The sequence below is a fragment of the Chenopodium album genome, chromosome 10 (genome assembly GCF_948465745.1).
Source record: "Chenopodium album chromosome 10, dcCheAlbu1.1, whole genome shotgun sequence".
NCBI classification, from domain to species: domain Eukaryota; kingdom Viridiplantae; phylum Streptophyta; class Magnoliopsida; order Caryophyllales; family Amaranthaceae; genus Chenopodium; species Chenopodium album.
Window position 1 is genome coordinate 13,994,631 of NC_137843.1, and position 10,779 is coordinate 14,005,409.

At 34.8% G+C, this 10,779-nt stretch overlaps 1 long non-coding RNA gene across 4 annotated transcripts; it reads right to left on the reverse strand.

Moving 5' to 3' along the window:
• Positions 1-5,214: 5,214 nt before the first annotated feature.
• LOC145562268 (uncharacterized) lies at positions 5,215-9,196 on the reverse strand. 4 transcript variants are annotated; one of them, XR_014094308.1, is made up of 4 exons: positions 8,995-9,196; positions 8,806-8,830; positions 6,033-6,096; positions 5,215-5,832 (listed from the first exon to the last, which is right to left on the reverse strand). It is a non-coding gene; the product is annotated as an uncharacterized LOC145562268 (long non-coding RNA). The 4 variants fall into 4 exon arrangements; XR_014094309.1 differs by having other exon boundaries at positions 6,033-6,154; XR_014094307.1 differs by having other exon boundaries at positions 6,033-6,196.
• Positions 9,197-10,779: the final 1,583 nt, after the last annotated feature.

Sequence of the window (10,779 nt, forward strand, 5' to 3'; positions counted from 1 at the left end):
CGCAAATCGAGTGAAGGAAAAGATATGTTGGGCGAAGCTCGCCCGATCGGGCGAGTAAGAGGGCGAAATTTTCGTTCGTGTTCGCGCCCGATCGGGAGCGCAACTATGGTTCTGGAAATCAAGATTATCCGCCCGATCGGGCGAGGCTTGCCCGATCGGGCGCGCCTATTTAGCCGTCCCCTTTATACTTTTCCCCTTCTTTCTTTCCTCACTTTCTTCTTCTTTCATCTTTTTCTCCATTACTTTCTCTCTCTTAAACCTCCATTTTCACACCTTCAAGCTCACTTATTTTCAAAGATCTTCTCCAATCCTTCCATCAAAACTCAAAAATTTTGCATATTTTTAATCCTTTCATCTTTCTCTACAATCTACACCCAATTTCTACCATTTTCTCTCAATTTTCTCTAAACCCTAAGAGAGAGAAACTATTCAATTCCTATATTTTCTAATCTCAATGGCCCTCAAGAGATCAAGAACGGTAAGGGGGAAAAGCTCAAGGCAACAAAAGGCCAGAATTGACCCCGATTTGCAAGTTTCAGGATGGGAGAGGGTGGTCATCACCACCCAAGAGCAAAAACAAAGGATGCTCATGTAGGGAATTATAGGTACTACACAGCAGAAAAACATGAATCATATTCATACAGTACCTAATCCCAAGATCTAATGCATAACACATAAAGAACATATAATCGTACCTTTGAAGCGTGATTCCACGTGTGATCGAGCAAGAACAATGGGAGATAAAGAACCTCAAGCGTGATTCCTCTACTTGGTCCACGGGCACAGATTAAGACCTCCACTAATGCTAGTTAGTTGCAATTGAACTCTTCAATTGACCTTCTACGGAGAAGTGCGAGCAACGAACCACCATGAACCACCACGAACCACCACACGCGCCACCAAGGTGGCCGGCCGTACGGACGAGGGGAGGAGAGAGAAAGCCGTGAGTTAGAGAGAGGAATTAGGGTCTTTGGGATTGGTTGCCTTGATGTCAAATTCACTGTGAGTGAATTATGACTGCTTACTTGCAACCCTAGGCATGGATCTTATTTATAGATCTCATCTCTAAATAAGAGCCCATGTCAAAAGCCCAAAACCTAATTCTAATCTAACTATGCTAGCCCAATCCATTTCATGATCAATTAATTGCTCATGAGGCCCATTAATGGGCCTCTAACTTGCTTAACCCAATACCCTTGTGTGTGACCTCATAGAATCCATTCTAGCAGGCTTTGGACCATTTGACTAGCCCAAAGATCATCTCTCATAGTCTAGCAACATATGATGACGCCCCATGAGAACGAACTTATTATCTCCATAATAGTGATCCTTGATATATCTAGTAACTGCACTTATCGAAGACACAACTCCTTCAATCTCCCACTTGTCTGAGACAAGTGCGCAATATTCAAATTCCTTAAGTCAATGTGTGTCGATTTGATAATATGATTGCATCTCATGTCGTGATCATATTAGTCTACAAATCTTTTCTTGAAAACTGAGTGAGATTCACAGAACAAGTGATTACTATGTAATGCATTTGAGCACGGCCATGCATTTTTCTGAATTCTCCCTCTTCAAGGGGCCAAGACACATTCCTATTTAATAGGTAGACTCAATCTAATCTTGTGGCAACCAAAGCTCCCACTCAACTTCTGAAATAACCGGGAAACACCCTTTATAATCTCCAGTTACGGGCAGACGTTTGAGTGTACCACAGCCATAACATCCATTGAATGAAATCAATGTTCCACTCATGTCAAAGGAATCCACTAATATATCCGGAAGCTCTATACTTGAACTTCAAAGTAGGTCTATAGTTCGATCATGCATCACTCATGCATATCCATGTGATTGACCGAGCTTCACTACGCTCCTATAGCCCATGAAACGGCGCTATCCAATCAATCTTACATGCTAGTCCATGAATTGAAATCATTTATGTCCAGTTTAATGATTCCGAACTAGGAACTTAAATAATATATGAATTTAGTTCACTTGTGGAGTTTCATTCACCAGGTCATCAACTTGATGAGCCCATCAATTCATAATTATTTTGGACATTTTATTTAATCTTGAAACCAAGATTAAATAAGATTGAAACTTTTTTTCAATTGATAAACATAATTCTGCAAATGAATGTATTACATATGTAACTTGTTTTTCTCCAAAAACAAATACAACTTCTAATTACATTATTTGTCTCAATCCAGTTTCATTAACATGTTTCCCATGCTTTGGAAATGGAAGAGTTTTATTAAGTAGAGTTCATGAGACATTCTCATAAACATGAACTTTGCAATTTCTAAATCTTATAATCATTTTCATCTCCATACACTAAGAATTTTCCTTCGCCCTTTCGTAAGGAACTCTGGAATTTCTAATTTGTATTCCAACGTTATATTTGATTTTGATTGAAATCTATCATTACTTGTTTTAAAACACATGAATCAAATAGACGAGTATAGTCCACGACATGCATGATGCATCCTTTGCATATTGCATGAGGATCGTCACTCAACACCTTAATTTCATCAATCTTTCTCAAAGTATTGAATCATTAAGCAATGTGCCATGTTACATGGGATTGAAACTCCTTTCAATATAATGTTGAACCTTATATGAATCTTATAAATATAAGCTTCTTAACCAAACTCAAACATCAATCAAAACCTATCTCTATAGATTTTGAATCCCAAATGTACTCATCATTCTCTTCAAGGTTTTTCATACAAAATGCACTACCCACCACTTGACTCTTCAAGCAATGAATAATTTCCTCTTTATACTAGACCAAGAAGACTTCATAGCTCCCACTAAAAATATTTTACACACAAGACCTTTTCTTCATTTTACGAGAACATCAAACGATTTGATTTACTCACAAAATTAAGAACACTAACTCCATGATGCTATGCATCCCTAGGATTATTGGATCTTCAAACTTTTGATTGTATCATATACAAATCTTCTTTCATGAACATTTCAAGAAAGTGTTTTGAAATCCATCTACCAAATCTTATAAGGTAGAAATCACTGAAACATCTTTAATAGATCTTTGCAACGTGACTAATGTAAAGGTTTCATCGTAATCATAGTCATACTATGAATTAGTTGAATCCTTTAATAAGTCTTTTCTTTAGTTAGAAAACATTTTTCTTTCTTGTCTGCTTTGCTTATAATGTGTCTCACCCAATTAGACAAATTATTCAAGTGTCATACACTTGCTTACAGACTTAGAATCTATTTCAGATTTCCTGGTTTTTAAACCACTTGGAGTTATAACTTGTCAAATCATCTTTGTTAAATTACTTGCATAATCATCATGTTCAAAAACGAATGTTTTAGAACTCTTAGTCAATATGAAATCATATTTCTTTGGCTAAGTTTTACATATGCTAGTCATCATTGTGGGTTTTTATGCAACAATTGAAACTCATACAACAACTTTGTTTAGCTTTCAATGAGAAACGACAATTGAGGATGTGCACTTGGAATGTACTACCTTCGACACATGGTTATTATTCCCATTACACTTAATGAGACCATGCGTTGTCATTTGTAACATGAGGTGAATCATGCTCATATTGTTGCTTTGATTCGATTACTTCTCAAATTTCTTCAAGATTTTCGAATTCACTTTTCTTGAACTTTTCAAGGCTCTCGAAATTTTCGAGATTCTTATACTCCCACTTGCCTTTTTGAGGAGGCACTTTTAGCATAGGGTGAACCAACCATGGTTTGAACCATGTTTGTTTGTTTCTTTTCTCGAACTCTTTTGAGATTTATACTACTCCCACTTGACCTTTTGGAACAATTTCCATAAGGGTACCTACTTGAGCAACAAACATTTTGTGCTAAGTATGATTTGTGTAGTAGTACCCCGTGCTCTGTGTAGGAATTGATCGTGCATTAAATGATTTAATACAATATTTATTCCTTGCTTTGGAGAAAGACTTAATAAGAACTTTTCTTATCCATATCACATATGAAGTCTTTGCTACAATTTGATTTGACATATATAGTTTGTTTAGTTTTGTAGCTTATCTTAAAAGTATATCCCCTGAATAATGGTTGGAAGATAGGTAATTTTCATCCATTATCAAAATATATCTCATGTAGATTGATAGCTCCCTCCATAAACACTTCACAAGGTTTTCTTTCGGAGTTTGTCGTGAAACGATTTCACAACTCTTGGATGTTCATCAAGGTCTTGGCTTAAATTCTCATTATTACGATCATATCGCAATACTTTGAATGTGTTTCTAAGTATATGTCTTGACTTAAATTTTCACAATTACAATCATATTGTAATGTAGTCATTATCTCGTCAAGTTGATACTGAACTTCATACTGAACATTTTTGAACTTTTAAAAATTTTCATTTCCATGCTTCAACTAAGCATAAATAGTGATCATATCACAAATGAAGTTTCATTGTCCATCTCTAGCCTTTGAACATTTGGTTTTCTTACATCGATATGTGTTCGACCTCGAGTTCACATCATCATTTATCTAAATGGTGACTTAGTCAAAATTTCAAATTAGAATGATAATTACATATATCAATGGATTCATAATCCAATGATATTGAAAGTCCATCCCTTTGGATCCTCCGCATGCAATTTTCATTTTCATTCGAATTAATTGACATTTAAGAGACAATTCATATATAGAAATGGTTAATGATTTCTATCATATAGAATTTTAAACCTATTTACACTACAAGAAAAGTTACATATAGAGGCAGCCATAAATTGCCTCTAAATATATATTTGTTGCCTCTAATGGTCTTTAGAAGCAATTTTTTGGTTGCCTCTAATTCCTCCGTCGCTAATTGTAGGTTACCTCTAATACCACCTTTTAGAGGCAGACAAATCATGGTGCTACTAAAAGCACTTACATTTAGAGGCAACCATGAGTTTGTCGCTAATTACAGGTTGCCCCTAATGCCACCATTTAGAGGCAAACAAGTAATATTACTGGTAAAGACATTTATGTTTAGAGGCAACCATAACACTATCACTAATTGTAAGTTGCCCCTAATGCCACCTTTTAGAAGCAGACAAAATATATTTCAAATAAGACCCCTTGTGTTTAGAGGCAACCATAACTCCATCACTATTTATTAGTTGTCTCTAATACCCCTATTTAAGGCACACATTGTTGCCAGAACCACGAACATTTAGAGGCAACTGTAAATCTTACCACAAATTATAAAAGAAGGCACCCACTTGCTTTCTTTATATATTTAAAGAGAATATTATTTCGTAACTACAAAATAAATTTAGGGACAATTTGATAAACAATGAAACTATATAATTACAAATGATTGATTATGCATATATAATACCAAGCTACATAGTAATAGAAGGGTTCAATAATACTGTGACGCGCAATACAATAGTACACACATCAATCAATGAATTGACACGCCTATTAGCCCTTGATCGAACCTTCGTCCAAGCAGCATTAACATCACCATTTATGTTCATTGGTCAACGTCACGCTGCTGTTGTTGATCATGATCAGGATCAAGGGTCATAAGTTGTTGTTGGATCTGCTGATGCTGTTTCGTGGCTGCTACTGCTACTTTTGCACCTCTACGCTGCACTGATCCCCCAAGGCATGCCTGACCTGCTGTTGTCGGGTCTGTTGTGTCGGCACAGAACCTGTGGCAACCTTCTGCACAGTCCAATGCTGCGGCTTCTATATGGACCAAGACCCTCATCACTTGGCGATTCACGAGCCAAAGCACCAATAATACCCTACTGGTGCTGAACCAGGGATTATGGACCTGCTGAGCCAAAGTTTCGTAATATATATTTGAACCTGCAATGTATGACTAAGAAAAATAAATTACTTGATCATACAGAAAGTCAGTCTGCATTTAAAAATTGAGTGTTGTTTCAACCTAAAATGTACTACGAATTTTTAATCAAACTGGAAATATTGTGTTATTTTAACTAAATTCAAACATTGGGCAATAATTTTAACTAAACTCAGAACAACATCATAAACAATGGAATTACCAATTGCAAATGTTAACGGGCAGTTCAGCAGGTTGTAGCAACTTATGGCTTGGTAAGCATCACTCTGCAATATCCAAAGTGAAATGTCGTACATTTCAGTCATCACTAAAGGTTGTAGCACCCTGTGGCTTGCATACTCATGTTTATAAGTACTTCCTCCGTTTCTTGAACATAAAATCGGAACAATAAAGCAGCAGCTAATTCTTAAAAAAATTAAATAAAAAATACAATATAAAGAAAGATGAACCTTCCTAGATAGAATGAACGAACTATGGTATCAGTTGACTCTGAAAATAATGGCAAAATTTACAGTGCAAAAGTACAAAAACAATAGCAACAAACACTAGAAAATCACTTCCTATTTTAAAACAGGGTATTGTGATGGTGCCTCAATTATAAACTTGCAGCATACACTAAAGAGATGTATTATACAGATGAAAGCTTTTCCTGGGACAGGTAACAAGCTAGGCAACACTTCTTATCCTCCTATCATTACCATTACAAGGCTTGTAGTGGCTCACTAATACCTCTAGTGGGAGAGCACATGCTCACTAATATCTATTAGGATTTATTGATATCATGTACGAAAAATCAAGGTAAAAAAAATGCAAAAATGATGAGTCTATTCACCATCCCACACCAAACACACACACAACCAGTAGGCTACTTAGCTTTACTATCGACTCCTACCACCCGAATAGCCTTTGCAGCAAGCCTCCATGGACCCTATCGACCCTGCACAATACGCAACAACATACACAGCACAACGACAGGTCTACGAGACTTGCAAGATTCTTCCCAAGTCCTCAAAACAGACCTACAGGTCACATAAACCTACAACCCCATACTGATATGTTCTCATATCATTTCACTATTAATATGTCTCTAAACAATTCCAAATCAAAAGCAAGAATTTAAAGTGCCTTAAGCTTATGTGATTGTTAACACTTCCAATGTTCATTAATATTGCCCAAGTTTGTTCTTCTATGTGAAATTCCCGACACTTTAAAAAGCTCAAGAGTACAATTATTGACCAGTGACTTGTTGCGCAAAGATGTCAGATTCAAGTAGAAGAAAGGTTATATTGTAGAATGCAGGGTATGGTTAGGACTTAGGAGTAAAAAAATGACCTACTGATGACGGTGCTGCTGTAGCCAAACTTGAATCGTAGAACACAGGGCGTGGTTAGGAGCAAGTCTATAGCGAATTTAAGATTAGTCATGGGTGAATTATCATAGCCACCCTCAAACCACCCTCTAACACCTTGTCCTTCATAAGTATATACTTAAACACCAAATTGATTGAATGCTGTTAATATGTTAAATAATTATTTTTTTTTCCCTGCAATTTATTTGTTGACTACTTGACTCTGAACATTTTAATCTATTGATAACCTATTTGCTGACTAATATGCCCAACCTTTTTCCGTACTCATATATGAAAGTTGGAACTTATACATACTAATGTTGGGGAGACACTTACGACATGATGAATCTTACTCTTTTTTGTTTGTACTTATAGTAATTTATACCCTTATAGCCCAGTAGACATTCATCATTGATAGAGAGTAATATTTATCTCATCTTTGGTACTAGTTAGTATTGCTTGTACTAAATTGAGAAATGGGTTTCAGCTTTTCATTGTCCCTAACAACACCAAGTTAAATACTTCCTCCGTTTCAGAATAGTCGCTACACTTCCTAAATTGCTGACTTCTAGGCAAATTTTTGGAGAAGAAAGAGATAGAGAGAAATAAATAAGAGGGCCCATGTGGGATGAGAGAGATAGAGAGAGTGTTTTACCTAAAAAGGAAGTGTAGCAAGTAATTTGAAACATCCTCAAAAAGAAAGTGTAGCGAGTAATTTGAAATGGAGGAAGTAATAAGCATATCCCCAACAAAATTCAATAAGAGAACGTTTATTATAGCAAGCAGCAGCACACCGAAGCAGAGCACAGCAGCACATAGGAGCTCAATTACTAGTTGGTTAAATTAAGTCTTTGCTGCAAAAGAATGTTTCCATGTTAGAATGGTTGTTTTTGAGTTAGTTTGAGCAAATTTGTTGCTATAAATCAGGTTTGTAATTTTTTGGCAAAATTTATGAGCAATGAAAATTAAATTTAGGACTAATTTTACTGTATTTTAATGCCAACTAAAATACATAGACACCCCCAAAAAAATCCCCACCTACAATTAACTTCCTAATATATACTATGACGCATCATCATCCCCACCTACAAAAGGTAATAGGCAAAGAATGTGTGATTAGGAGGAGAGACAAAATTATTATAGATGAAGAGGTGGGTGAGGGATTAATAAATACAAATTTGACCTAAAATCTGCCACAAATTCTCCCTAAAATACGTCACATATTCGAACTATATGGCACAAAATTAATCATAAATTCGACCTAAAATATGTCACAAATTTAATCTAAATTAAACTACAATTGAAACTTAAAATAGTAGAAAACAAATTCACACATTTGATAGGGGAAAAAAACTTTATAAAATTCAAACCATAAGATACACATAGATTTATCATATCACCACATCACAAACACCAATCAACAAATTGAAACTAAATTTAGAAATCAAACTGAAAGTGTATGAAACACAAAATTTGCACAAATTCAATCTAAACCAAGTTCCAAAAACATAAATCGACATATAAATACGACACAAATTCAACCTAAAATCGAAACACAATTGAAACTGAATTCAAAAACCACATGAAATTTGATTTTTTTAACTGTTTAAAAATTCAAGTAACTTACCTTGGGAAACAGATTTGACGGAGTTCTTGATAAGCAGCGAGAGTTTTCAGTCGAACAAAGCGAATTTATGGGTAAAAAATCGATTCAAACACAGAATTAGAAACAAAATTCGCACAAAATATGATGAATTTCGAACAAGAAAATCAGTATGAAAAGAAATAAATAATTCAAAGAATTGAAATGACATACCGAATCAAATGATTGAAGTAAGCAAATTGAGTTGTCGAATCAGTTGAATTAAGCAAATTGAGGTAATTGAATCAGTCCGTCTGTTTTCTCAGTAGATTATTTAGGGATTTTGCATTGTGATATGAGGAGGAGGAAGTTTTCAGTTGGGTTGAAATAACCAAGAGAAGAATAGTAATTAGTGGGGTTGTTTTTAATTTTTAGGGATTTTCTATCAAATACGTTTGACGTTTTGCATTTTCTACCATATACCCCTGCAAAAGCATCACAATCACAATATAACCTTAATAGTTAAATTTAACCACTCGTATGGTTAAATATACTTTTTTAAAAATTTAAAAAAACAAACAAAATTAAAAAGGCAACGACCATGACCCAAAAAAATTTAAAAAAGCATCAATCATCACCAAAAAAAATTATATTAAGATAATGAAAAATTAATGTTTGGTTATCACATACACACTTACTAAACCTCGGGGTATATTATGGACGAATTTTTTTGTAGGTGTATATTGTAGAAAACGCAAAATCTCAGGGGTATTTCATAGAAAATCCCTAATTTTTATTACACTTAAACTACAACATTTTGATCAAAACACTACGATATGTGGCTTTTAATTACAGCGCTATAATATAAACTCTATAATATGTACTTAAACTACAATGTTTATAAGATAGCGTTTTTAATAGCATTGTCTTATTGATATTATTTATAGAGCGTTGCTTAAAAGCGCTATCTTATTAATACTTTTTATAGCGCTTAATTTTGATGTGCTATAAATTATAACATATTACAATGTATTTGAAAAAGCGCTATAGTATAGGTGGTATAGTTAGGTAAATTTGGTATACTGAAAATTGTCTTTAGAGGAGAGTGAGGGGTAGCTCAAGTGGTTAAAGCTTCCCTCCCGGTTCCAGGAGATCCTGGGATCGATTCTCATCCCCGCCCTTGTGGCTCACTCTCTTAGCACCAAAAAAAATTGTCTTTAGAGGTAATTATAATGTAGGCGATGTAAAAAAAATACTTTTAGAAGAGGCAACCACAATTCATGTGGCACAAAACAAAGTCTTTAGATGCAACAAAAATCTATGTGATGCTAAAAAAAAAGCTTTAGAGATAACTTATTTCATGTGATGCTTAAAAATTGCTTTAGAGACAACCAACATTCAAGTGTTGCTAAAAATGTATCTTTAGAGGCAAGCAAAATAGACTTGTTACTAAGAAATATGTTTTAGAGGCAACCAATATTCAAGTGTTGCGAAATAATGTATCTTTAGAGGCAATCACAATAGACTTGTCGCTAAAAAATATGTTTTAGAGGCAGACAACATTCAAGTGATGCTAAAAATGTATCATTAGAGGCAACCACAATATACTTGTCCCTAAAAAATATGTTTTAGAGGCAACCAATATTCATGTGATGCTAAAAATGTATCTTTAGAGGCAACCACCACACACTTGTCGCTAAAACATATGTTTTAGGGGCAACCTTGTTTATGTGATGCTAAAAGGGACTTTTAGAGGCAACTTGACTTTGGTTGCCTCAAGGAGTTGCCTCTATATGTAGTTTTTTTTGTAGTGTTAGCAATTCAAAACACATTATGACTCAATAAAGCATAGAATAACATTTATTCCACGTTTTTGAATCTTCGATGCTTAGTCATTACTAACATTGAATGGTATTTTGATAGTGGCAAGAGTGAATAACATTTATTTAATTCTAGCCAATAACAAGGTAAGGTGAAATATAGGCTCTACTTGTAAAGTTGCAACTTTTGCTTCCAGAC